Source organism: Alosa pseudoharengus, unplaced genomic scaffold (genome assembly GCF_046254945.1).
Source record: "Alosa pseudoharengus isolate Yale_2024_CS ecotype anadromous, Long Island Sound unplaced genomic scaffold, YU_APseudo_1.1 YU_APseudo_1.1_scf_25, whole genome shotgun sequence".
Classification (NCBI taxonomy): domain Eukaryota; kingdom Metazoa; phylum Chordata; class Actinopteri; order Clupeiformes; family Clupeidae; genus Alosa; species Alosa pseudoharengus.
The window spans coordinates 569,262-596,642 of NW_027468696.1; the positions used below are offsets into that span (position 1 = coordinate 569,262).

At 40.8% G+C, this 27,381-nt stretch overlaps 1 long non-coding RNA gene across 1 annotated transcript in view; it reads right to left on the reverse strand.

The window, feature by feature from the left end:
- Positions 1–3,183: 3,183 nt before the first annotated feature.
- The window catches only part of LOC143099157 (uncharacterized), a 33,015-nt gene continuing 8,817 nt past the window's right edge, over positions 3,184–27,381 (reverse strand). Inside the window, exons 4-6 of the long non-coding RNA XR_012981413.1 lie at positions 4,570–4,674; positions 4,006–4,051; positions 3,184–3,495 (exon numbers count right to left, since the gene is read on the reverse strand). This is a non-coding gene — a long non-coding RNA (uncharacterized LOC143099157). The remainder of the gene's footprint in view (positions 3,496–4,005; positions 4,052–4,569; positions 4,675–27,381) is intronic.

Sequence of the window (27,381 nt, forward strand, 5' to 3'; positions counted from 1 at the left end):
TGGTTTTCAAACATTATGCGTGACTCGGACATCTAACTAAATGCAACAGGCTCATATCGTCCTCGCATTCGCAAAATGAGGACCAGTGTTTTGTCAAATTGCAAATAGCTATTTGTTTTAACGATTTTTTATGATAGTAGCCTACACAAAAAGCACTTCATACTATCTTAATCTTGGAATATGGGGAGGGAAGTGGCGCGTCTGCAGTCAGCCAAATATGAATGTAATTCTGCGGCATAAAGCAGATGTAGGCTATTTGTTTATTGTACAGAAAAATAAAAATGACATGTCAAGCAGTTAATTGACTACATTGAGGTCAAGAAGTAGGGCAAATTAAGACACTGTTTTGATTTGCGTAGTTGCGTTACCCCAAACACTGACAATAACATAGACAGCAAATTAAGATATTTTTTTGTTTTGTGGAGCGGCACCGGTAGGCTATCAAAAGCAGATTTCGATTTTCGCTACCACCGTGTAGTCAAGCCTTAAGCCATACCCAAGTAGCCTTAATCGAGGTAATGTTTAATTACGATTTATTTTGTTATTGAATTCGTAGGCTGGGATTCCTCTCGGTAACAATTACCACTGACAGAGCGATGTACAGTGGCAGAGTGACGCACAGTGGCTGAAAGTGGTACTAAAGCTTCACGCAGCTTCACGCTGCGTAATGCGCGACTGAAGTGGCCATTTGAAAGCGATGCCCACTGTATATTGTGGTGTTTTTATTGTTTAAGCTTCTGTGTTATGTTGTTTTAGGCAGCACAGTCATGCTGATGGGGAACATGAGTCGTGCTGCTGTCTTGTCTTGTCTTGGTTTTGCTTTGGTTATTTGTTATGTTTAGTTTTTGTTTTGCTTGTCTTGTCCTTTTGTTTGTGTAACTTTTATGTTTATTTAGTAGGGAGGTGGCTCTGAGGGAGGTCTAGTCTAAGCACACGTGTGGTGTTTCTGGTGTGTTGCTTATAGCTTTGCTGTGTGCCTTTGCTGTATAACAGGTGAACCTTCTATGATGTTTGCATGATATTTGTGTGGACTCCATAACTGCCACCCTCAGATCTCCACTTCCCAAACTCTGTGTATTAATAAATCTTGCTTTGCTGGAATTCATGTCTCCACCATGTAATTTTGGAACCTGTGAGCGCTGTCTCTGTTTAGAGGTACGATCTCTTAAAGATTCCCTGATGCAGTAGGCCTCAGGGTGGCGTAGTCAGGCTACTGTGATTGGCCCCTTGGCCCTTCCTATATATCACCCTGTTACACAAGCACATGCCAGATTCATATATAAATAATACAAATGTTACATTGTTTTAGCTCTAATGTGGAAACCTTTTTGAAATAGTCAGAGCTCTTGGGAACAGACCAGACCCACAAGGATCATCTTATCATTGGGTCTTGGAGAAGTTTAACACTTAAGTAAAGTATGTAAGAAATATATCAACCTGAAAGTTACATTAAGTAGTGATAAAATATGGCATAATACCCAAAACTCGATTAATTAACAAAACATAAATTAGAAGGATAGAAACACAACGCAGCTTTACTGCTTGGCCTACAGTAAGAGAAGGTAGAAACACTATGGGTGCATTCATAACTGCGTGGCCCCCAATAAAAAGGGGATGATAATAACAAAAGGTAGAAAAACATTTTTTTGTTCTATGCAGTTATCTGCTTGGCCCCCACTAAAGGTGTTGAACTATGTGTAAGGCAAACACAATGGATGCCAAAGCAACTTTGCATGAAGTGTCAGGGACCTGTCCCTATAAATATACTACATTTAAAAATGAGATTTACTATACGGCTCTAGGTCTGCCACAGACTGTAATTATGGAATTTATTTATGTGTCCAGGATGTAGCTTTGCTTGGCTCCTTTATAAAGGTGATGAATAATAAATAGATGTATAAGTCCATGGTGACAATGTTTGAGAACTATACCCTTACAACTGATAAAACAGATATATGACTAGGGGCTGTATTTTGGACCACCAGCGCATGGCGTAATACTCGTTATTCACCCGCGGAAAGTTGAATTTGTTATTTTGCACGTTTATTTTTTAAGCATTGCGCCCAGGAGTGTGGCAATTAACAACCTAGGGAGGGACCTAGCGAGTTGTCTAAAAATCGCTATCATACACCACCTAAACCTGGTCAGAAGTCAATGGCGAGTTGTTCATATACTATTTTAAGAGCGCATGTCAACAGTCATATTGGCAGGTGCATGCACCATCCTTCTATCATTCATGAAGGCACACCAGCGCACGTCCATGCAAAACATTACAAATTGCACAATTACAATGGGAAACATAATTAGAATAAAGATATTACGAAATACTGTACATCTCATGATGAGTAGTTATTCACCATCATTTGCAAATTGGTGAAGCAGCTGAAGACGCACTGTCACGAGATATAAGCAACTCCTCTGCAGGATAAATGTTGTTTTATTCAGTCATTTGAGCAACATTAGGGTAAGTGTTGCTTTTTCCAGCCTATGTTTTCGATGGTAACCAATTGTCAGTCAATAGTGAAAGGAACTGCATATAACTGTCTTGTCGTTGACTGACTCCTTGGTGAAGTTAGTTTCACTTTGCCAATGAGTTCAAATAATAGACGAGTGCAAATGCATGAAGGCTATGCTAGGTTTTAGTAAAGCATGGTTTAAGAATGACTATTCCATACGGTCTCGCAAGCAGCCTCCTTCAAATGCGCCGTTGAATGCCAAAATACCGATGCATTTATTTGACATATCGCGCGTTGCGCCATTAAAGGGAATGACAGATGTCATTCTCATTGGTTTAAAATGATGTTACGCCCCAAACACACCCATATGACTGATTAAAAGACCTAGTAACACCTTGTTACGCCATGCGCTCCACTTTTGAGAACAAAACCCCTCCCAATGTGAACTGGACATCCTACTAAATTTGAATAGACTTTTGGTGGGAAATTAATTACGGCAGGATTATTACATCTAAAATGTGCAGATTTATATTACGTTAGTGGTTTAATACATTGGTGGGAAGTTATTACGTTGGTGGGTGTTACAATCCTGTGTTCATCCATTCTATCACCCCTTTCAACTGTGAATGAGAAGTCTTTAACACTTTACACTATGAAATGCTAAAATATGTAAACTATTTTAGTGTCTGTACTTCTAACTGCTCACTCAACTTTAACTCACCAGGAATCACTTTTAAAGTAACTGTGTTGTATGTGTCTATGAAGAGGCGGTCAATTCCACAGTAGTATGTTCCGGTATCTGTAGACCTCACTTCAGAGATGGTGACAGTGAACTCCCCAGTCCCATGATCAAACAGGAAGAGTCTTTGCTGAGACTTAAACATCTGAATTGATGAGGTATCATATTTGATGAGGACATCTTCATGTTCACATGGATCTCTGCAGAAATATTTGGAGTTGTCACGTGCCAGTAGATGCGAACATGTAATTCTGACATCTGTTCCCTCTTTTGCAGTGATGTTCATAGATTCCACTACCGCTGTTGAATACACACACACACACACACACACTTATTCTGGTTGGTGCTAATCTCCGGGTGTCAGACAGCATACACTCACATACACACATTGGTCAGCTCGTAGTGCCCAGAGTCAAAACTAAATTTAGCCATTATGGTGCCCACTGCTGGGACCGTCTCCCAATGGAGATCAAGTTGGCCCCAGCTTGTTTAAAAATCAATTACAACTTGTTCTACTGCCTTTAATTCATTTGTTGACTTTTGATTTGGGAGTTATAAAGTCATAATTCTGGTGCAGTGAGTAAGTACATTGAAGGGCCGTGTATAATAATCTACTATAGATACATTTGAAGTTTAACTTGCACTTGAACTATCTTAATAAAGGTAAAACACCCACAAATCATGACATATTTAATTTTATTCATGTTACTACCGAAGAGGTTCAGAATTAACACATGAGATCATAGAGAAAGTAAAATGGAAGAACTGTAGGTAAAGAGACGCCAAAATAGGTTAACAAATCTTTCTTACTTGTCCATAACAGCATCAACCAGATAATACGTTTCATATTCACCATCTGTGAGGAAAGTTTAGACAGTTAAAACAAAGTCTTCATGATAGATCATCAGTGGGTTGCTGAATCTCTATGGGTAATTCCATGTGAAATCAACAGATGCCTCCCACCTGACCACCTTGGATTTGATACTTTATCAATAATGATATCATATTCCTAATCCTGTTTTTTGTCTCCTTAATAATAATTGTGATAGCACTTTAAAACAAATTCAGTTTAAAAAAATGTTATTTGCTAGGTTTATTCAAGATATGTGTATGAAATCATTCTGGATCTATAGCCTTGTTAACATTGTCAACCTTGAACACACAACTGCAGGACTCAATTAGGCATGACCAGCAACTGTACATGCCCCCCCGCCAACAAAAAAAATGATGCTATTATACCCAACAACTACTGTGCAAAATTTGCCAGCCAGGCCGTAGCCAGGATTGTTCAATTACCAAGGTCAGGGTTGTCGCTAGAAGAAAAAAAAAACTTCAACTAGAATTGATTTTCGAGGAACTATAAAGTGTGCTTACTCAGATGCAGTTCACCAACAGGAGCAGAGAGTGAAATATGATGCGTTGAACTTGTCTTGATCCAAGGATTCCAGTAGTAGCCTAGCTTATTTTAGAAAACCGGGCCTATGGGTCAAAAGTTATGTGCATTAATACTGGGTCCTCAGTGTCCTGCCGGCGGGGCGGTTACCCCCTCCCCCACCTCCCCCCAACATTCTATGCATCAGATTGTTTTGTAGCATAGTCATAGTATACACCACTTGAAAGCTTGGACTCTTGGGAATCAATACAAATTAACTGATTCAGGGCTTTTCCCAAATCACGGAAGGAACGTCGACACAGCAGTAGATATAGCAGAGAGTAGAATCCATCAGGCAAAAATAAACTCCTGGTGTACTTACAAACTTTTCAATGCCTCGTTTTATGAGTAAAGAACATAGTTGTACTACTGTAGAGGTTTCGTACCATTCAGGGCATTATTAGTGGTGTAATTTACGAGATACTCTATAGGTTCCATAAGCGCCTGCAGAAAGTCATTAGTTTCTGACAGCGCTACTCGACCAGGGTTCAACCAAGGGAAAACAGGTTCTGGGAGGGTGTTTGGCTCAGGGTCATGGTGCAAAGGACCCTAGGGTGAAATTACTCCGAACCATCGCTTTAAAAAAGTTATAACATTATCAATGTAATAAATCACTGATTTAGTGATATTATATCTGTTTTATCAGTTGTTAGTGTATAGGTGTCAACAATGTCACCATGTAAACCATCTCATGACCATAAAACATGGACCCCCCCCCCCCCCTCTACTTATTATTCATTACCTTTACAAGGAGCCAAGCAAAGCTACATGGACACCCCTTGTGTTTTTTCGTTATTGTTATTACTTGTCGCAAGTAAATTATATAAGAATGTGATTATATTGATAGCAAATGTCATTATAGTGTTATGATTTATCACCCAGAAGAAATAATCTTTTCTGATTGTCTGGTAGGGTGACTATGACGTGGTAAAAAAGTGAATCACCATTCCATATCAATGCTGTTTTGAATGGTAACTACATAACAACCAGAGTAAACAAAATTTAACCTGGAAGCAGGCTTCACAACAATGGAATTAACCCTAAACAAGCTACCCACAGTGTACACAGTGCCAACTGGAGAATAAGTGAAATGGCCTTCATGGTGTCCCAAAATACAGAATGGTTAACTGCGAGTGAATCTCGTTTGCAGCCGTAGAAGAAATGTATACGCCCTGGCTGTCAGTAGACGGAGGAGGAGTGCACAGTCTACGAACACGCGATGCTGCAGCTAAGCGATTTAAAATGGCTCAAAACCACTTTGTATTAAGAAAAGTATTTTCTATGTGTCACGAAAGGCTTCAGAGGGTGGGTTACAGTTAACACGATATACCCAAATTTCAATAGCCACAGAATGGACGTCGTATATGTTTTAGGAATCATTATACATGCTTTAGGCTACTTCAGGCCATGGCCGCCGTCACCCGTATTGCCACGGCAATACTACTTTTCAAAGTAGGCTAGTATTGCCTGGCAATACTATTTTTTATACATGAGGTTACACTAATAAACAATGTCACAAACTGCTGCTGCGCTGCGCTTATCATCTAAGTGTTTTTCCTCATGCATTTATTCTGCTGTCAGTGACTGTCGCGAGAGAAGCGGGGTCTGTGTTGCGTTGCGTTAATTTATTTTCATTGGGCGTGCCCTGCCGTGCCGTCCACATCTCTTCAGCACAGCAGCAGCAATGGCAACTCTTCGTTGAACTTTTAAGTGGTGTTCAATGGTGTTGCTAAGTAGGCAGAGTTCAATCAGATCAACATTGAATTAGTTATTGGATGATATTAAAAAGAATCAGAATTATTTGTGGTTGACCTGGAAATTTCAACTTGGTGATCAAAAAGTTTTGGATTTCATGTTGACCGCGACTTCAGAGCATTGTTACGTTGTGTCAATGTAAAGTTAGCTAGCCTAGTCTAACCAAATTGTCTTACTGTTTGGACAGCAAAGGGAGATTACAGCCTAATAATAGAAACAGCTGCTGGAATTCATTTCTGTGTGGGCCTGAGTTATAATATATGACACAATGTACTACATTTTCATTGTGTGAAATTGTGCACCAGCCTGCACAGCGACAGCAAAGAGAGAAGCGCTGGCTGCACGCGCACGTCACTTGCACGCCCGCGCGTGTCGCGGTCAGGGGGAGGGGGGGCCTTTTTTGATATTGTGCACAGGGGCCCATATTTGTTTAATCCGTCCCTGGTCTTGTGACAAAGTCTCCTGGTTCAGTTGTTTCCAGTTTCATAGAAACGAGGGTGTTACATGTGCAGTAGCATAACAACAAAATCCAACCTAATAACATTAGGCCTAGCAAGGCACTGCGTTGATGTTTCTCCATTTCTTGTTCTCTTCACCTATCAGGCAGCCAGTGACGTTGGAAGTGGGGGTGCCGCCACCCCCAAAACACACTAAGACATTTTCCTTGTAAACATACCCATGGTTACACTAGACAGGCAACTGTGCTCTGTTCCCAGAGCATGCTTTCTCTGTCTATGATCTGCAGGCTTATAGGGCCTCCTCAACGAGGAGATTGTTAGTCCGCGGATAATGTGCTGCAATTGAATGGTAGCCTATGGAAAAGGCGGGCCGAAAGAAAAATAAACTAAACATATTCCTGATTAGAAAATATTTCTTAATTTAGTGTTATCAAATAAAGAGACATGCAATTAGGGGGTAGTGGTGTCAGCGCTCATCCAATCTGCGCATCTGCTGCGCAAGTAAAAGTGAACCACTGGAGATGGCGTGTGCAACAAACAACGTTATTTAAAACAATGAATGAAGCGGGTCTTGCTGTCCATGAAAACAGCATAGAGACTGGCTAGTCTAATCCAAAAATGAAAATAACAGGTCTTTGAATTGTTTTTCATAAGGGTTATAGGTTTTCAGAACAGACAAGTCACATACAATCCACTTGGCTTTTCATAATTAGAGCTGCAGCAGATGTCAAGCAGCTCAGAATTTATCATTACAAACTGTGTTCATAGACATAAACTGTTTGCTTTTGTTTTACTAATGATTAAAAAATAATATAAAAAAAGTCAGTTTGGGTTTTCGAAACACATATTTGAATGGTAGGCTATGGATACATTACTTGGGCTTAGGAAGCAAAACAAATATTAAACCCTACAGCAAGTAGCCTGCCTTGGTAGGGACGTTTGAATCATGTAAATCTGACATCAAATCAACTGAAACACTTCAAAATAAAAGTTCAAATAAATCCCAGAGTTCGCTTTCATTAAGGTTGCATTATTTACCTAATTATGACCGCCGCGCAGCACACTCGTAGAGTTTCTATTTCACATTTGATTCGTAATATCCCCACGGGCCATTTCCTCAGAGTGAGGAGGAATTGTAGCTCTACTGAAGACTTCATGTCCAAAGCGTCTCAACTGGCGCAGCGATTTTCGCAACGGGGATATGCGAAAGAAAACATTGAGAATGCTTGGGAGAAGGCGCTTAGTGTTGACCGTTCCTCCCTGTTAAATAAGAAAATTAAGAGTACCCGTAAAACTTCAAATAATCGCCGAGTCCCTAAGAGACGCCTGTCTCTTTTAAACGCCTGGCGTGGCTACAGGTTTGGGTTAAAGTCCGGTCTCCAGTAGAGGCCTGGTCTGTTTTTTAGTTTCAGGTTGTATTTAATCTTCCAAAACCCGTCAGATTGTCTGTTTAAAGATTCTCAATGACACGAAACCGTTACAGAAAGGAGGTTACAGCAGTGTGAATTAGCCTAGTAGAACTAGCCATGTTGCACGTCGTTACAAGCCGTCGCAAAGCATTGTCTGGTCACAGTTGCAAGGTTTTAGAATGTTGCATCAAGTTGCTGCTCATCTCGTTGCGAATCTTGGGTGTGATTTGGGCTTATTAAGTATGGCGCAGACTGCGCACGTTATGATTAGATGGCATTAAAAGACTGTGGTGGGGAAAAGCTAGAGTTCCAAATTGTATAACTTTTTTTTCAATACGAACTATGCCTATATGTCCGACTTCGTCATCGTTCAATTCATCCCTTGTGTTTAAAATTTGCGGATATGCCGATGGTAAGACGAGGCTGAAGTTAGCACCACTTTCATTTCCGCGGGGGAAGACCACTTTCAGATCGCGGGGGAGTTAAGTTTCCGTTCCACCTTAAATAATGCAATTTTCTACCTCGTCCACAAGGGGCCAGTGTTGACCGCAAATCCGCGATAACACAGGCATGTGCCTGTTGCAGATTAACAGGCATTGTTCACAGACGTTCAAAAGCCTGTATATCTTTTTTCTGTTGACTCCACTGCCGAATGTTTTGAGAAATGTTGCCTTTTGTGTTCTATTAAATAATTTGGTAATTTAGAGGGGGGGGGGGGGGGGGGGGGGGGGGGGGGGGGGGGGGTTATGTAGAGGGTGGCAGATTATGTAGTTTTTTCTTTATTTTCTGTGCTGGATCTTTTGATACATGTTGTGTTATGTTTTTTTCTATTAAACAATTTTGTTCATTTTACACTGGGGGGGGGGGGGGTGGTCTGTAGTTGGTAGCAGATTTTGAAGTTTTTCTACAGTAAATTTATTCCCTACGGCCTACATGTCATTTTGCATCGGACTTTTCAACACATTCTGAAACTACACTCTCTCCTCTTTCCAATGACACCCCACTTGTGAAATTCTATGGTTGAAAATGCCCTTTTTTGCTCCTCTGAAAATATAATATGTATTTGTGAAATTGCAGAATCTCAACACTAGAACAGGGACAGATAGCCCATGAAGGATTTTGCAAGGGATCTTTCACCACATTCTGAAACTACACCTCCTCCCCTTTCCAATGACACCCCACTTGTGAAATTCTATGGTGGAAAATTGGATATTTAGCCCCTCTAAAAACAGTATATATTTTGTGAAATTGTAGAATTTCAGCACTTGAACAGGGACAGATAGCCTATGAAGGATTTTGCAAGGGATATTTCACCACATTCTATATCTACACTTCCTCCCCTTTCCAATGACACCCCACTTGTGAAATTCTATGGTGGAAAATGGCCTCTTTTGCCCCTCTGAAAATATAGTATATATTTTGTGAAATTGATGAATTTCAGCACTTGAACAGCCATACTCATCTCAGGAAGGATTTTGCAAGGGATGTTTCTCCACATTCTGAAGCTACACCCTCTCCTCTTTCCAATGACACCCCCTATATGAAATTCTATCGTTAAAAATGGCCCTTGAAAATAAAATGTATTTGAGAAATGTATTATTTTCAGCACTAGATTTGGTCTAGAAATTTATTTTGGCCTATTTTTCTGATTATACATTTTCAGCACTACATTTGGTCCAAAAGTCATTTGCCACATTTCTGTCATTTTTGGGGCCATTAGTGTTTCTACCTTGTCTTATTGGGGGGCAAGCATTGAAGCTGCATAGGGACCCTATAGGGCTAGTAGGATTTGTTATTATGCTTCTTTCTAGTGCCATGGGAGTCCATGGCAGCACATACAAATGTACATAGTAAAATGCTCAAACTTTGCACACTTATTCTACTCAGGCCACTTATTCACTTCAGGCCACTTTTCACACCTATATGTATCTCCACAATTGGAGATACATATAGGAAGAAACCTTGAGTGGATACAAGACTCAAGGGCCTGACCCATCTGCCTAGGATCAGTTACAGGGCAGTAAGGTCTGTACTGTATACATAATAAATGAATAGGTTAGTTAGGTGTACAGAATAGAACACAACAACCTGAGGTATGTTACAAAGAGTTAAAATGGTTACATAACCAGTATGATGTATGCATGAATCCTATTTAGTGTCAGGAAATTCAAATAGTCCAATGTAGGGCATGTATTGTCCATAGGGATTAGGAATTATCATATGTCAAGTACTGGGTAGCTAGGCTGCACGGGCCAGGAATCCAGACAAGGGGACTGCAATAGGCAATGGTAAGTGTTACGGCCAGCTCGTTCCCAGACCGAAACATAAAGAGGGACACGGACAACAAGGTTCAAACCAAATATATTAATTTATTAAAGTAAAGCACAAGGTTACCAATAGCAAAATGTCTAGGGGGAAATGAATGGGAGTGGTGGCGTGCGTGTATGAGTGTATGGATGTATGGATGCAAAGAAGCTAGTGAAGTAGGCCTAAAGACAAAGAAAGAGAAAGAGATGTAGAGTTGAAAATGAGGGGAGAGAGCAAAGTGTGAGAGAATAATCAAAGTGAGTGCCTGCAAGAAGTAAGAAAAATGCCTAATCAGAAAGATAGGGAACCCCTAATATAGCCCCACCCTAACCATAGGTGTAATCAATGAGGGTATTAGCCCAACCAAGGCTAGCCCTGCCCGTGCACTGACAGGAGAAGGCCTGAAGGGGCACAGGGTCATCACATAGGGCAGTCATCATAGGGATGGGACTTCAGGTGCGATGAGGGCCAAACAGAAGGATGGCTGATGACTGGTAATAGTTTATCTCACAAGTGAGGTAAGAGGGAAGAAAGAGAGATAAATAGTAGGTATTACTATAAGTCATGATGGTTAGTATTAATAAGTATATCAATGGTATTATATAGTGTTATATTATAGAGACAAAAGGCAAGAGAGGGAGAGAAGAGGGAGTTGAACTTGCCTAGGAGAGAAGAGGGAGTTGAATGGCAAGACAAAGACAAGAGGTAAGAGGGGGAGTTGAGAGAGAGAAAGAAGCAGAGTTGTACGGCGTGACACATGAAAAGTCCATGACAGCGCTATGCTACAGCAGCATACCTAAGGCATGGTGAAGGGTAGTCAGTTGCCACCATGACACGCATGACTAGGGCGCCAGTCACATGAGGACACAGCAGAGGTGGTCCATTCCAATAAAAACCCGGAAGTTCCACACTACACCATACCTAACTATGGGAGGCACTAAAGATGTATGTTTTAAGTCTAGACTTGGAAATAGGGAGGGTGTCTGCTAATAAAATTGATGGAGAGAGTTATTTCCAGAGGAGGGGTGCGCTGTAGCAGAAAGCTCTGCCTCTACTGTTGGGATTACAAGAAGTCTAGTATTCTGTGATCGTAGCAGTCTAGGTGGGTAATATGGTACTAAAAGATCTTTAATATAGGTGCCCAGCCATTTATGGCTTTGTATGTTAGAAGTAATATTTTTAAGTCAATGAGACTTTTAACAGGTAGCCAGTGTAAAGATGCTAGGATGGGGGAATTGTGTTCATATTTTTTGTGAGTGCTTCAGTGTTGACTGACCAGTCCAGTGTATTGTACAGATGTATCCCCAGATACTTGTAAGTGCTTACCACCTCCACATTGACCCCCTCAATGGTAACTGGGAGCAGAGCGGGCTTAGACCTCCGGACATTGCACAAAGTCCTTCACCAGGCTCCTATATTCCTCCTCCTGCCCATCCCTGATACACCCCACAATTGCAGTATCGTCTGAAAATTTCTGCATGTGGCATGACTCTGTGTTGTAGCAGAAGTCAGACATGTACAGGTTGAAAAGGACTGAAGAGAGCACTGCTCCCTGTGGAGCTCCAGTGCTGTTGATCACGGTGTCGGAGAGGCAGTTCTTCAGTCTGACGAATTGTGGCCGCTCTATGAGGTAGTCTGCAATCCAGGATTCCAGATGAGCATCCACAATCATCTGCAGGAGTTTTTCACCCAGTCTGAGGGGTTGGATGGTGTTAAAAGCACTGGAGAAGTCAAGGAACATGATACTCACAGCACTCTTCCCCTTGTCCAGAGGAGGGGGGATGAGGGGTATTTGGTGGCTGTAGACTGGTGGCTTGTGAACAGCGTTAGTGTAGTCGCATTGTTCATGATCACGTTGTGGGGGAGGGGTGCATCAGCCTTTGATGGTGGAGGTGCATGTTGCACTGAGAGTGAGGGGTGAAGTGTGAACCGGCAGGCAAGCAAGCAAGAGCAGTGTCTGAATTTAGTTGACTTTGTACTCTGCACAATGACAATAAAGTTGAGTCCAATCTAATCTAATCTATCCCCAGTGACCAAACATCACCAACATTATTGTGTGGCGAATCCATGACCCAAGTCTGGTTTCGGTACGAGAAAGCATTGCCAAGATATGAGCTCATTTCCTGTAACTTTAGTACCTCCTAGTGGTCCAAGGTCACCAAATATATTGTGTGTCCTCGGGATGGGGTCCTAAGTCCATATACCAAGTTTTGTTTCGGTACGCGAAAGCATTGCTGATATATGAGCCTACATCCTGTGATTATAGCGCCCCCACAGTGGTAAAAAGAGTCCACATTTATTGTGTGTTCTTAGGATGGGAAAACATATAAACACAGTGGGTGCCTTGCAGCTTCGATGCTTAGCCCCCAATAATAGGAAAATGTACAAACACAATGGGTGCCTACACTGCTTGGTCCCGAATAATAGGAAAGCGTAAATATACAATTGGGCTTTGCTACTGGCCCTCAAAAAGAAAAGGTAGAAACAGTAATGATGCTTCGCAGCTTCACTGCTTGGCCCCCAAAATGACCGAAATGTGCCAAATGACTTGAGTGATAGGGAGAAAATGTAGTGTTGAAAGCCACAATCAGAATAATAGCTTGAAGGATTTTGAAATTAAAAAAGCCTATTTTCTTGGATGGAATTGCTCATGAAGGAAGTCATTGGAAGAGGACACACTCAACTATTCATATACGGTGGAATTGTTTGCAACAAATCAGTCTTGACCAATAAGGACAAATTTTAGTGTATAAAAACTGCAATGAGAGAAATAGGCCATAGGAGTTCTAATCGAAAACAAAGCCATTTTATGCGATGGGGGTTTCACATGGGGGGTTGTCATTGGAAAGAAGAGCGAGTGTAGTTTCGGAATGTGTTGAAACAGCCGATGCAAAGGACATTATGGGATGTGTGTAGCTGTTCAAGTGCTGAAATTCTGCAATTTCACAAATACATATTATATGTTCTAAGGGGTGGAAAGGTCACATTTCCAGGATAGAATTTCACAAGTGAGGTGTCATTGGAAAGAGGAGAGAGTGTAGTTTCAGAATGTGGTGAAAGATCCCTTGCAAAATCCTTCATGGGACATCAGTCGCTGTTCTAGTGTTGAAATTCTGCAATTTCACAAAATATATACTGTTTTTAGAGGGGCTAAATATACAATTTTCCACCATAGAATTTCACAAGTGGGGTGTCATTGGAAAGGGGAGGAGGTGTAGTTTCAGAATGTGGTGAAACATCCCTTGCAAAATCCTTCATGGGATATCTGTCCCTGTTCAAATGTTGAAATTCTGCAATTTCCACAAATATATACTGTATTTTCAGAGGGGCAAAAAAGGGCATTTTCAACCATAGAATTTCACAAGCGGGGTGTCATTAGAAAGGGGAGGAAGTGTAGTTATAGAATGTGGTGAAATATCCCTTGCAAAATCCTTCATGGGACATCAGTCGCTGTTCTAGTGCTGTAATTCTGCAATTTCCACAAATATATACTGTATTTTCAGAGGGGCAAAAAAGGGCATTTTCAACCATAGAATTTCACAAGTGGGGTGTCATTGGAAAGGGGAGGAGGTGTAGTTTCAGAATGTGGTGAAACATCCCTTGCAAAATCTATCATTTGGCTATCTGTCCCTGTTCAAGTGCTGAAATTCTGCAATTTCACAAAATATATACTGTTTTTAGAGGGGCTAAATATCCCATTTTTCAACATAGAATTTCACAAGTGGGGTGTCATTGGAAAGAGGAGAGAGTGTAGTTTCAGAATGTGGTGAAATATCCCTTGCAAAATCCTTCATGGGCTATCTGTCCCTGTTCAAGTGCTGAAATTCTGCAATTTCACAAATACATATTATATTTTCAGAGGGGCTAAATATCCAATTTTCCACCATAGAATTTCACAAGTGGGGTGTCATTGGAAAGGGGAGGAGGTGTAGTTTCAGAATGTGGTGAAAGATCCCTTGCAAAATCCTTCATGGGCTATGTGTCCCTGTTCAAGTGTTGACATTCTGCAATTTCACAAAATATATACTGTATTTTCAGAGGGACTAAATATGCAAATTTTCACCATAGAATTTCACAAGTGGGGTGTCATTGGAAAGGGGAGGAGGTGTAGTTTCAGAATGTGGTGAAACATCCCTTGCAAAATCCTTCATGGGCTATCTGTCCCTGTTCAAGTGCTGAAATTCTGCAATTTCACAAAATATATACTGTTTTTAGAGGGGCTAAATATCCCATTTTTCACCATAGAATTTCACAAGTGGGGTGTCATTGAAAAGAGGAGGAAGTGTAGATATAGAATGTGGTGACATATCCCTTGCAAAATCCTTCATGGGCTATCTGTCCCTGTTCAAGTGCTGAAATTCTGCAATTTCACAAATACATATTATATTTTCAGAGGGGCTAAATATCCAATTTTCCACCATAGAATTTCACAAGTGGGGTGTCATTGGAAAGGGGAGTAAGTGTAGATATAGAATGTGGTGAAATATCCCTTCCAAAATCCTTCATGGGCTATCTGTCCCTGTTCAAGTGCTGAAATTCTGCAATTTCACAAAATATATACTGTTTTTAGAGGGGCTAAATATCCAATTTTCCACCATAGAATTATACAAGTGGGGTGTCATTGGAAAGGGGAGGAGGTGTAGATTCAGAATGTGGTGAAAGATCCCTTGCAAAATCCTTCATGGGCTATGTGTCCCTGTTCAAGTGTTGAAATTCTGCAATTTCACAAAATATATACTGTATTTTCAGAGGGGCTAAATATGCAATTTTTCACCATAGAATTTCACAAGTGGGGTGTCATTGGAAAGGGGAGGAGGTGTAGTTTCAGAATGTGGTGAAACATCCCTTGCAAAATCTATCATTTGGCTATCTGTCCCTGTTCAAGTGCTGAAATTCTGCAATTTCACAAAATATATACTGTTTTTAGAGGGGCTAAATATCCAATTTTCCACCATAGAATTATACAAGTGGGGTGTCATTGGAAAGGGGAGGAGGTGTAGATTCAGAATGTGGTGAAATATCCCTTGCAAAATCCTTCATGGGCTATCTGTCCCTGTTCAAGTGCTGAAATTCTGCAATTTCACAAATACATATTATATTTTCAGAGGGGCTAAATATCCAATTTTCCACCATAGAATTTCACAAGTGGGGTTAGGGTTATTGGAAAGGGGAGGAGGTGTAGTTTCAGAATGTGTTGAAAGATCCCTTGCAAAATCCTTCATGGGCTATGTGTCCCTGTTCAAGTGTTGACATTCTGCAATTTCACAAAATATATACTGTATTTTCAGAGGGACTAAATATGCAAATTTTCACCATAGAATTTCACAAGTGGGGTGTCATTGGAAAGAGGAGGAAGTGTAGATATAGAATGTGGTGACATATCCCTTGCAAAATCCTTCATGGGCTATCTGTCCCTGTTCAAGTGCTGAAATTCTGCAATTTCACAAATACATATTATATTTTCAGAGGGGCTAAATATCCAATTTTCCACCATAGAATTTCACAAGTGGGGTGTCATTGGAAAGGGGAGTAAGTGTAGATATAGAATGTGGTGAAATATCCCTTGCAAAATCCTTCATGGGCTATCTGTCCCTGTTCAAGTGCTGAAATTCTGCAATTTCACAAAATATATACTGTTTTTAGAGGGGCTAAATATCCCATTTTTCACCATAGAATTTCACAAGTGGGGTGTCATTGGAAAGGGGAGGAGGTGTAGTTTCAGAATGTGGTGAAAGATCCCTTGCAAAATCCTTCATGGGCTATGTGTCCCTGTTCAAGTGTTGACATTCTGCAATTTCACAAAATATATACTGTATTTTCAGAGGGACTAAATATGCAAATTTTCACCATAGAATTTCACAAGTGGGGTGTCATTGGAAAGGGGAGGAGGTGTAGTTTCAGAATGTGGTGAAACATCCCTTGCAAAATCCTTCATGGGCTATCTGTCCCTGTTCAAGTGCTGAAATTCTGCAATTTCACAAAATATATACTGTTTTTAGAGGGGCTAAATATCCCATTTTTCACCATAGAATTTCACAAGTGGGGTGTCATTGAAAAGAGGAGGAAGTGTAGATATAGAATGTGGTGACATATCCCTTGCAAAATCCTTCATGGGCTATCTGTCCCTGTTCAAGTGCTGAAATTCTGCAATTTCACAAATACATATTATATTTTCAGAGGGGCTAAATATCCAATTTTCCACCATAGAATTTCACAAGTGGGGTGTCATTGGAAAGGGGAGTAAGTGTAGATATAGAATGTGGTGAAATATCCCTTCCAAAATCCTTCATGGGCTATCTGTCCCTGTTCAAGTGCTGAAATTCTGCAATTTCACAAAATATATACTGTTTTTAGAGGGGCTAAATATCCAATTTTCCACCATAGAATTATACAAGTGGGGTGTCATTGGAAAGGGGAGGAGGTGTAGATTCAGAATGTGGTGAAAGATCCCTTGCAAAATCCTTCATGGGCTATGTGTCCCTGTTCAAGTGTTGAAATTCTGCAATTTCACAAAATATATACTGTATTTTCAGAGGGGCTAAATATGCAATTTTTCACCATAGAATTTCACAAGTGGGGTGTCATTGGAAAGGGGAGGAGGTGTAGTTTCAGAATGTGGTGAAACATCCCTTGCAAAATCTATCATTTGGCTATCTGTCCCTGTTCAAGTGCTGAAATTCTGCAATTTCACAAAATATATACTGTTTTTAGAGGGGCTAAATATCCAATTTTCCACCATAGAATTATACAAGTGGGGTGTCATTGGAAAGGGGAGGAGGTGTAGATTCAGAATGTGGTGAAATATCCCTTGCAAAATCCTTCATGGGCTATCTGTCCCTGTTCAAGTGCTGAAATTCTGCAATTTCACAAATACATATTATATTTTCAGAGGGGCTAAATATCCAATTTTCCACCATAGAATTTCACAAGTGGGGTTAGGGTTATTGGAAAGGGGAGGAGGTGTAGTTTCAGAATGTGTTGAAAGATCCCTTGCAAAATCCTTCATGGGCTATGTGTCCCTGTTCAAGTGTTGACATTCTGCAATTTCACAAAATATATACTGTATTTTCAGAGGGACTAAATATGCAAATTTTCACCATAGAATTTCACAAGTGGGGTGTCATTGGAAAGAGGAGGAAGTGTAGATATAGAATGTGGTGACATATCCCTTGCAAAATCCTTCATGGGCTATCTGTCCCTGTTCAAGTGCTGAAATTCTGCAATTTCACAAATACATATTATATTTTCAGAGGGGCTAAATATCCAATTTTCCACCATAGAATTTCACAAGTGGGGTGTCATTGGAAAGGGGAGTAAGTGTAGATATAGAATGTGGTGAAATATCCCTTGCAAAATCCTTCATGGGCTATCTGTCCCTGTTCAAGTGCTGAAATTCTGCAATTTCACAAAATATATACTGTTTTTAGAGGGGCTAAATATCCAATTTTCCACCATAGAATTATACAAGTGGGGTGTCATTGGAAAGGGGAGGAGGTGTAGTTTCAGAATGTGGTGAAAGATCCCTTGCAAAATCCTTCATGGGCTATGTGTCCCTGTTCAAGTGTTGAAATTCTGCAATTTCACAAAATATATACTGTATTTTCAGAGGGGCTAAATATGCAATTTTTCACCATAGAATTTCACAAGTGGGGTGTCATTGGAAAGGGGAGGAGGTGTAGTTTCAGAATGTGGTGAAACATCCCTTGCAAAATCTATCATTTGGCTATCTGTCCCTGTTCAAGTGCTGAAATTCTGCAATTTCACAAAATATATACTGTTTTTAGAGGGGCTAAATATCCCATTTTTCACCATAGAATTTCACAAGTGGGGTGTCATTGGAAAGAGGAGAGAGTGTAGTTTCAGAATGTGGTGAAATATCCCTTGCAAAATCCTTCATGGGCTATCTGTCCCTGTTCAAGTGCTGAAATTCTGCAATTTCACAAATACATATTATATTTTCAGAGGGGCTAAATATCCAATTTTCCACCATAGAATTTCACAAGTGGGGTGTCATTGGAAAGGGGAGGAGGTGTAGTTTCAGAATGTGTTGAAAGATCCCTTGCAAAATCCTTCATGGGCTATGTGTCCCTGTTCAAGTGTTGACATTCTGCAATTTCACAAAATATATACTGTATTTTCAGAGGGACTAAATATGCAAATTTTCACCATAGAATTTCACAAGTGGGGTGTCATTGGAAAGGGGAGGAGGTGTAGTTTCAGAATGTGGTGAAACATCCCTTGCAAAATCCTTCATGGGCTATCTGTCCCTGTTCAAGTGCTGAAATTCTGCAATTTCACAAAATATATACTTTTTTTAGAGGGGCTAAATATCCCATTTTTCACCATAGAATTTCACAAGTGGGGTGTCATTGGAAAGAGGAGGAAGTGTAGATATAGAATGTGGTGACATATCCCTTGCAAAATCCTTCATGGGCTATCTGTCCCTGTTCAAGTGCTGAAATTCTGCAATTTCACAAATACATATTATATTTTTTTAGAGGGGCTAAATATCCAATTTTCCACCATAGAATTTCACAAGTGGGGTGTCATTGGAAAGGGGAGTAAGTGTAGATATAGAATGTGGTGAAATATCCCTTGCAAAATCCTTCATGGGCTATCTGTCCCTGTTCAAGTGCTGAAATTCTGCAATTTCACAAAATATATACTGTTTTTAGAGGGGCTAAATATCCAATTTTCCACCATAGAATTATACAAGTGGGGTGTCATTGGAAAGGGGAGGAGGTGTAGTTTCAGAATGTGGTGAAACATCCCTTGCAAAATCCTTCATAGGCTATCTGTCCCTGTTCTAGTGTTGAGATTCTGCAATTTCACAAATACATATTATATTTTCAGAGGGGCAAAAAAGGGCATTTTCAACCATAGAATTTCACAAGTGGGGTGTCATTGGAAAGAGGAGAGAGTGTAGTTTCAGAATGTGTTGAAAAGTCCGATGCAAAATGACATGTAGGCCGTAGGGAATACATTTACTGTAGAAAAACTTCAAAATCTGCTACCAACTACATACCACCACCCCCCCCCCGCCCCCCAGTGTACAATGAACAAATTTGTTTAATAGAAAAAAAACATAACACAACATGTATCAAAAGATCCAGCACAGAAAATAAAGAAAAAACTACATAATCTGCCACCCTCTACATAACCCCCCCCCCCTCTCTAAATTACCAAATTATTTAATAGAACACAAAAGGCAACATTTCTCAAAACATTCGGCAGTGGAGTCAACAGAAAAAAGATATACAGGCATTTGAACGTCTGTGAACAATGCCTGTTCATCTGCAACAGGCACATGCCTGTGTTATCGCGGATTTGCGGTCAACGCTGGCCCCTTGTGGACGAGGTAGAAAATTGCATTATTTAAGGTGGAACGGAAACTTAAAGGAACACGCCACCCAATGTCAGTAGTAATATATGTTCTTACCTTAACTTTCACGAGTTGAGTCATACCTCTCCCGTGTCCGTATGTGCACTCAAACGCTCTGGTGCGCGGCTGGACTGTGTTAGCATGTTGCTATGCTAGCGGGCTTTGACGGCAACTAAGCGTAGAAGTAATAAAAAACATCCACGTTTTACCGACTTAAATACAGTTGCACGAGTAGTTGATAGAAATGCTACGGCCATGCAACATGAAACGTGGCGATTTTCCAAGCGAATAAACCGGAGAACTACAATGTGTGGCGCAATAGCACTTGGGAGTACTTCGACCTAGCGTAGTAGTATTGTTAACACCTAATTGTAGATCCTATCCACCACAGAGTTTAGAATCCATGCTGGATCGACCCTCAGCCTCTCCCTCCCCTCTGAGCGAGAGAGAGGCACACACACTAGAAATGCGCTGATGGGCTATTATTTCAACCATAACTGCATAGCAAAACTTATCATCCGTCAGCCATCTATCAGCACCAAAGTTTTTTGACCAATTTTCGAAACCACACCCGCCCACCATCCGCTGGTTGTTTTAATGTAGGCTATGGGTGATGCAGCGCTGCTGACGTGAGGCTAGAAAGCACTTGCCTGTTCTAGAAACTGATCTAATGCAGCAAATATATTAAAAGGCTAAAGTCGTACATTGGCTATGTTGTAGCCTATCCCCAGAATATCAGCAGCAAACTCAGTCTCTGTCTCGCAAAACAGTCTCCAAATAAAACGCACATCGGCCTGTTGCCTATTCTGCCAGCTTGTGACAATATATCGTCCAAAATGCTTGCTTGCATTGCATTCTCCACATTTTTAGCTAAATTTTCATGTACCACATCAGCATTTTTGTTCAGTGAATCTTTTGTAAATTGCTTTACAATAGCGTCGGGCCCTTGTCAGCAGCCTTCGGCTTGCCTCTTGCCACTATACTCCTTGTCTTCCGATGTCATTTCTGAGTCATCTACAGATGTTTACACACATTCACCTCCCTAAATAGAACCAACTTGACGTTGACTTCAACCTGTGTTATATCCTAGATGAGACTGCCTGGGTTATTTTGTTTCGATATTAGCCTATATATAAAACACATAATTGTAGCCTACCATTCAGGGAATAGGCATTTAAAAGAGAGACAGAGAGCAGCTGATATGACTCAGAAATGACATCGGGCGATGGCAGTGCGAGATGTTCAGAACGTAAGAGCTACAACTTCTACAAACTCAATAACATCCAGCGGAAAAAGAAGGTACGAAAAATAGTCGGAAAACTTAGATGTGTAGGCAAGCAAGCAAGTTTTGCGTTTTTTACTAAAAATGTGAACATGCACGTTGTGCGGTGGACTTTCAGAATGAATGGAGTCGGAGTTTCTTTAATATCGAGGCGTCATATTTGTCCGATGGCCTGCTATAAAATGCTGTCTGTCTGAAAAAGACGCGCTCGTGCAGTCAAAATGAATGGGAGTCTTCAGAACAGGCTTGTCAGTCACCCTGACATAACAGTGTGTAAAGTAGCCTATAATGACTTGTTATTTTATCAAGGATTTCTTTTTTTTTGCAAAAAATAAAGTACAATAGGCATTAATTAGTAGGCCAGGAGCATGTTGAAATTATGTGGCAAATTGCGTTTTTTATTACAATGATAAAATTGTAAAAGGACGTGACTGAAGCTGAGGCAAGCCAGGCAATACGCCTATAGGCCCGACGGTAGCCTAATTGTAAAGCAATTTACAAAAGATTCACTGAACAAAAATGCTGATGTGGTACATGAAAATTTAGCTAAAAATGTGGAGAATGCAATGCAATCAAGCATGTTGGATGATATATTGTCACAAGCTGGCAGAATAGGCAACAGGCCGATGTGCGTTTTATTTGGAGACTGTTTTGCGAGACAGAGACTGAGTTTGCTGCTGATATTCTGGGGATAGGCTACAACATAGCCAATGTACGACTTTAGCCTTTTCATATATTTGCTGCATTAGATCGATCAGTCTTTCTAGAACAGGCAAGGGCTTTCTAGCCTCACGTCAGCAGCGCTGCATCACCCATAGCCTACATTAAAACAACCAGCGGATGGTGGGCGGGTGTGGTTTCGAAAATTGGTCAAAAAACTTTGGTGCTGATAGATGGCTGACGGATGATGAGTTTTGCTATGCAGTTATGGTTGAAATAATAGCCCATCAGCGCATTTCTAGTGTGTGTGCCTCTCTCTCGCTCAGAGGGGAGGGAGAGGCTGAGGGTCGATCCAGCATGGATTCTAAACTCTGTGGTGGATAGGATCTACAATTAGGTGTTAACAATACTACTACGCTAGGTCGAAGTACTCCCAAGTGCTATTGCGCCACACATTGTAGTTCTCCGGTTTATTCGCTTAGAAAATCGCCACGTTTCATGTTGCATGGCCGTAGCATTTCTATCAACTACTCGTGCAACTGTATTTAAGTCGGTAAAACGTGGATGTTTTTGATTACTTCTACGCTTAGTTGCCGTCAAAGCCCGCTAGCATAGCAACATGCTAACACAGTCCAGCCGCGCACCAGAGCGTTTGAGTGCACGTACGAACACGGGAGAGGTATGACTCAACTCGTGAAAGTTAAGGTAAGAACATATATTACTACTGACATTGGGTGGCGTGTTCCTTTAACTCCCCCGCGATCTGAAAGTGGTCTTCCCCCGCGGAAATGAAAGTGGTGCTAACTTCAGCCTTGTGATGGTAAGCTTGTTTTTATGCTGGCAACAAAACCAGAACGGTTCGCGAACGTTAGCCTATTCTTTATTCTAAATGCCATGGCGATAAAGAGAAAGAAGTCAGAAAAGGAATTTACCTAGACTAGGCTATATCAGAGCCCGTCTACGGACATTCTCTGGCTATATAACCTACTGAAATAGGTTAATGATGTAAAGTCAAGTGCGCTTCTATGCGCGCACAGTTTTTATTGATGAGTCGGAGTGGCAAGTGCTGCGCATAGTTGCAGTGGAATGTGGCTGCCCAGGGCATTTTAAAACTTCTCACTCTTAGACCTACTCATACACGGCGGTGAAATGGCGTATTTAGCTGTCTAAATTCGAATCATGCTGGGGTCAAAAATATGTTCCGCGCGCCTGGAAGTAGGCTATGATTTGAATGTAGACTGTTGTCAAATTTGGCAAATACGGTTATATAGCATATGGTTCATGCTCTCTCATGCTGTTTCATTCGTGCCGAAAAGGAGGGAGAATGAAACATTAAGCATGTTCCACTTTTGCATAAATAATTCCTAAACAGTTTTGGTCAGGGCTGATAATGCAACTGTATTTGACAAAGGACCGATATAGGCTATTTGCTAGTGACAAAATATGAGCTTTCAGTGTGATACGATCTCTATGTAGATTACGTTTAATTAAAATGTGTTTCATCTGTTCTGGCTATCCCCGCTATTTGGATCTTACTGTATCTCACTCAATGAACAACATCTCAACACTAAATGAATGATGATCCGTAATTGTCATCAGATAGCCTAGTCATATAGGTAGACATTCAGTGTGTTTGAAATAATTAATTCGATAATATTTTCCATCTTTGCAGAGAAAAAGTTTTGTGTAAAGGGAATTAAAGGCCTGTCTCATATAGACGCCTGTCTCTAATATTAGCAGGTGCAGTTTGGCGATTTGGGAAAATAAAAGCCCAGGCTATTATTTGGAGTTTTACGGTAAATCAAATCCTAAAATCTGCTTCTCTACCCGCTATTCGCCAATGACGGGGAGAATAAAACACATTGTAAAAAAGCATTGGCATATCCTCCAGAGTGACCCGGCCTTAAAATACATCTGTGCGGAGCCACCTAGATTTGTCTTCAAACGGCGCCCTATTCGAGACCGGTTGGTCCATTCCGATATGAAATTTTCGCCTCCCACGACCTGGCTTTCCAATCCACCGCTGGGATTCTACAAATACGGTAATTGTGCCCAGTGTTCTAACTCTACCAATTATAAAGATTTTTCACATCCCCGGACGGGTAAATCTTATTCTATTGATTCTTTTATTAATTGTAATATCACACATGTAATTTACTTATTAAAATGCCCATGTGGTCTGGTATACATTGGACAGACAAAACGTCAATTAAAAATTAGAATATCAGAGCACAAAACAGCAATGTGCACTAAAAATACCACTTATGCCATGGCAAGACAGTATATGCAGGCAAATCATGGATCTCCAGCTTCATTGAAATTTTGGGGGATAGAAAAAATCAATACACCCTCCAGAGGCGGAGACATGATCAAAAAACTCTTATGTAGGGAGGCGTTTTGGATATTTACCCTTAACACACTTGAACCTCATGGCTTAAATGAGGAACTAAATTTGTTGTGCTTTCTGTAGGTCTATGTGCTTAGTTTGATAACTTATGAACATTTTGCACTTGTTCTTAATGACTTAATACCAGTGTTGGGAGTAATGTGTTACTGTAATTCCACTACTTTTAGTGGTAACGAGCATGTAACGAAGTATTTTTGTAAATCAAGTAACGCAATTACAATTACTGAAATTTCAAAGAGTTAGTTATTTGCGTTACTCTGTTGATCTTGAATGAACAACTGCAGACAAGATGACAGATGCACATTTGCTGCTTCTGATCTAACGTCTCCCGACATTAGCTGTTTCCAGCGATTGTGTTTCATTTTTAGATTGCAGATGCATTCTTTACAGTTAATAGGAGCCTCCTCGCATTCCTCCTTATTTCGTATTTATGCTAAAACACACACGAGTGCATTAGGCTACAATTTAAATGGGGATCTTAAAAGCCTTTTCCCTTTCGTTTCCATCTCGTAAGCTCCACTACAGTAAAAGCGCATTGTTGTTTATTTTATCTCTGCTCTTTTTCACCTATTGCGCAAAAGCTTCGTTATATCAATTTCTCATTCTTACAACATAGCCACGCCACAACACCAATAGGCCTACATACAGTAGCCTATATATAGCCTTGGCACACACAAGCACACGTTTAACTCGAGAGGAAAATGCAGATTTCACTTACCAGCCTACCGTACATGCTACAGCGACTTGAGTTATTTGCACAGTATGTTAATGTGGCAAGTGGTAGGTTAGCTCTCTAATAGTAATGTCGACTACGCCATCTGAGGCCCTGCCCCTCAGAATATTCAAATCAAATGGACTATAACTTGGTACATGAAGCCCAACCAGGCAACACAGGTTCGTGGTCACAGAAAACCAGAGGCGTGGTTCCAAAAATAAACTGTCTTTATTAACAAATATTAAAAACATACAGGGAGGGAGTTCTCTCCAGACAGTCAGACTTTTTGCCACTAAGGCGCTGACACAAGTGGCCTACAAGGCCTGGACACACACACACACACACACCAGAGTGTGATCATTAGAGTACTGGCTGAGGAGGGATGGGAGGAGCCAGGAACAGGGCTGGAGCTTACCCAGGGCTGGAGAGTATATCAGAGGGAGGGTCTACAGACACACCACACGTGAACATGTCAATAGTAAAATTCTCAAACGCACCACAGCAATAACGGTGAAGGGACGCCACCCCCTCGAAATAACCAGCCACCCCAGTTGGCCTGCAGCTCCGGTCCAGCAAAAGAGGAAAATCAAAGGAAAAGCCAATACTCCCAATACAAACACTGCACAGTATATGCACTCACAAAGGTGTCGTGAACATCGTATTTTATACAATATGGCCTAATGCTGGACGAGAGCGTCCGGTATACAGTTATTCTCCCGTGTGTAAGTTAAAATGTATACAAACATACAATAAACAAAACATGTAAAATCGACCATCACAACTTAGGTGAAACAAAACAAAACAGCAGCGTTCGGAACTCGAAACAAGATGCCTTGATGTTGCCGCTCCTTGTGTTACCGCAAGCTCTGCTACACGAAAAAGATACAATTAAAAACCCACGCAAGCTACATATTATTTTGAAGACAGTTAAAATGACATACCAATCAGCTGAGGTCGGCTATGAGGCCCATGTTCAGCAGCCGACAGCAATCCTAAAACCCCCAAAGTTTGTGTTAGCTATACTAGCCTACATCATATAGGAAACGTTACTACTCACGCAATGCCACGATAACCTACCGGAATGTCACTGGATGCATGCAGTGAGCGGGAGGCCAAAAGAGCACAAGGGATCCCGCGGTGAAGGCAGGAGTCAGGTGGACAACCAACAGCATGCAGCCATAACGTCGGCCTTCAAACTAAAACAATTTATGTAGCCACTTCTCTACGCTAATTGGCTCGCCTCCGAAAGCAAAGAGCCACTCGCAATGGCACCACCGGGTCAGACAAGGGGCGTGGACCTTGTCCTGTTACATTCACATCGGAATTGCCGTGGTGTTATGGATTCATTTGTCTGCGACAGAACATGCAACTTCTCTCTGGAACACCTTATCAGCCGAAGAGTAACCTTCTGCATAGTGCGCGACAACCCCAAACCCTCGGATGCGCATTAGAACTTATTTCGGTAGGTCAGCACTTGTGAAGCGCAGGCTTTTCCCAAACTGGTGGTGCTTAAAATGCTATATAATACAACTGTGTTCAAAGCAGGATGAGGATAACCTAAGGTTGTATGTGTGTGTGAGCAGACAATAACTGCTTTGAAAATAAACCATTTAACATTGTTTCACATTACATCCCATTGAACTCATTCCATGTAGCCTACAGAAGGATTTCAGAATTCAGTGTCAGTGCACCACCATGCATACTAGTAGTAGTAGAAGGCAAGCAGTAGGCAGTGTGCTGTACATATCTATCAAACCACCTAGATGGTGGGGGTGGCACAAAACAAGGTCAGGGAAGCCTTCATGCATTGTATAATGTTTGTGGTCGGAAAAAGTTTGAGAACTCATGCACAAGGCTATTGATTTGAAGGCCCGTTGAAACTTCAATAAATAGGTCTAAAAATTAGGTTTATTGTGTGTGTGACTTCAGTACTGTTCATATTGACATTTTAAAAGCAGACTTAAAAGTAACTCAAAAGTTACTTTCTCTAGTAACTAATTACTTTTGATATACAGTAATTGGTAAGGTAATTCAATTACTTTTGAAAGAAGTAACTAGTAACTGTAACTAATTACTAATTTTCAGTAACTTTCCCAACACTGCTTAATACTATACAGTTTGAAATTGTGATGTTACTATGTACCTGATTTCCCATGTCTACTTACTCTGTGTTTTTATAAATATTGTGTATTTATATATATAGTCTGTGTATTTATAAATACTGTTAGTATGATCATTTGTTTTGTATATACCTTCAGGGCTGGTTTTTGAGTGTAGCCTACTTCTATGGCAGCCATAGTAAGGTTGGGGTACCGCCCTCTATACACCTGTCAGGTGATCCTGATCACCTTAATATGGTACCACCACCTATGCCTTCCA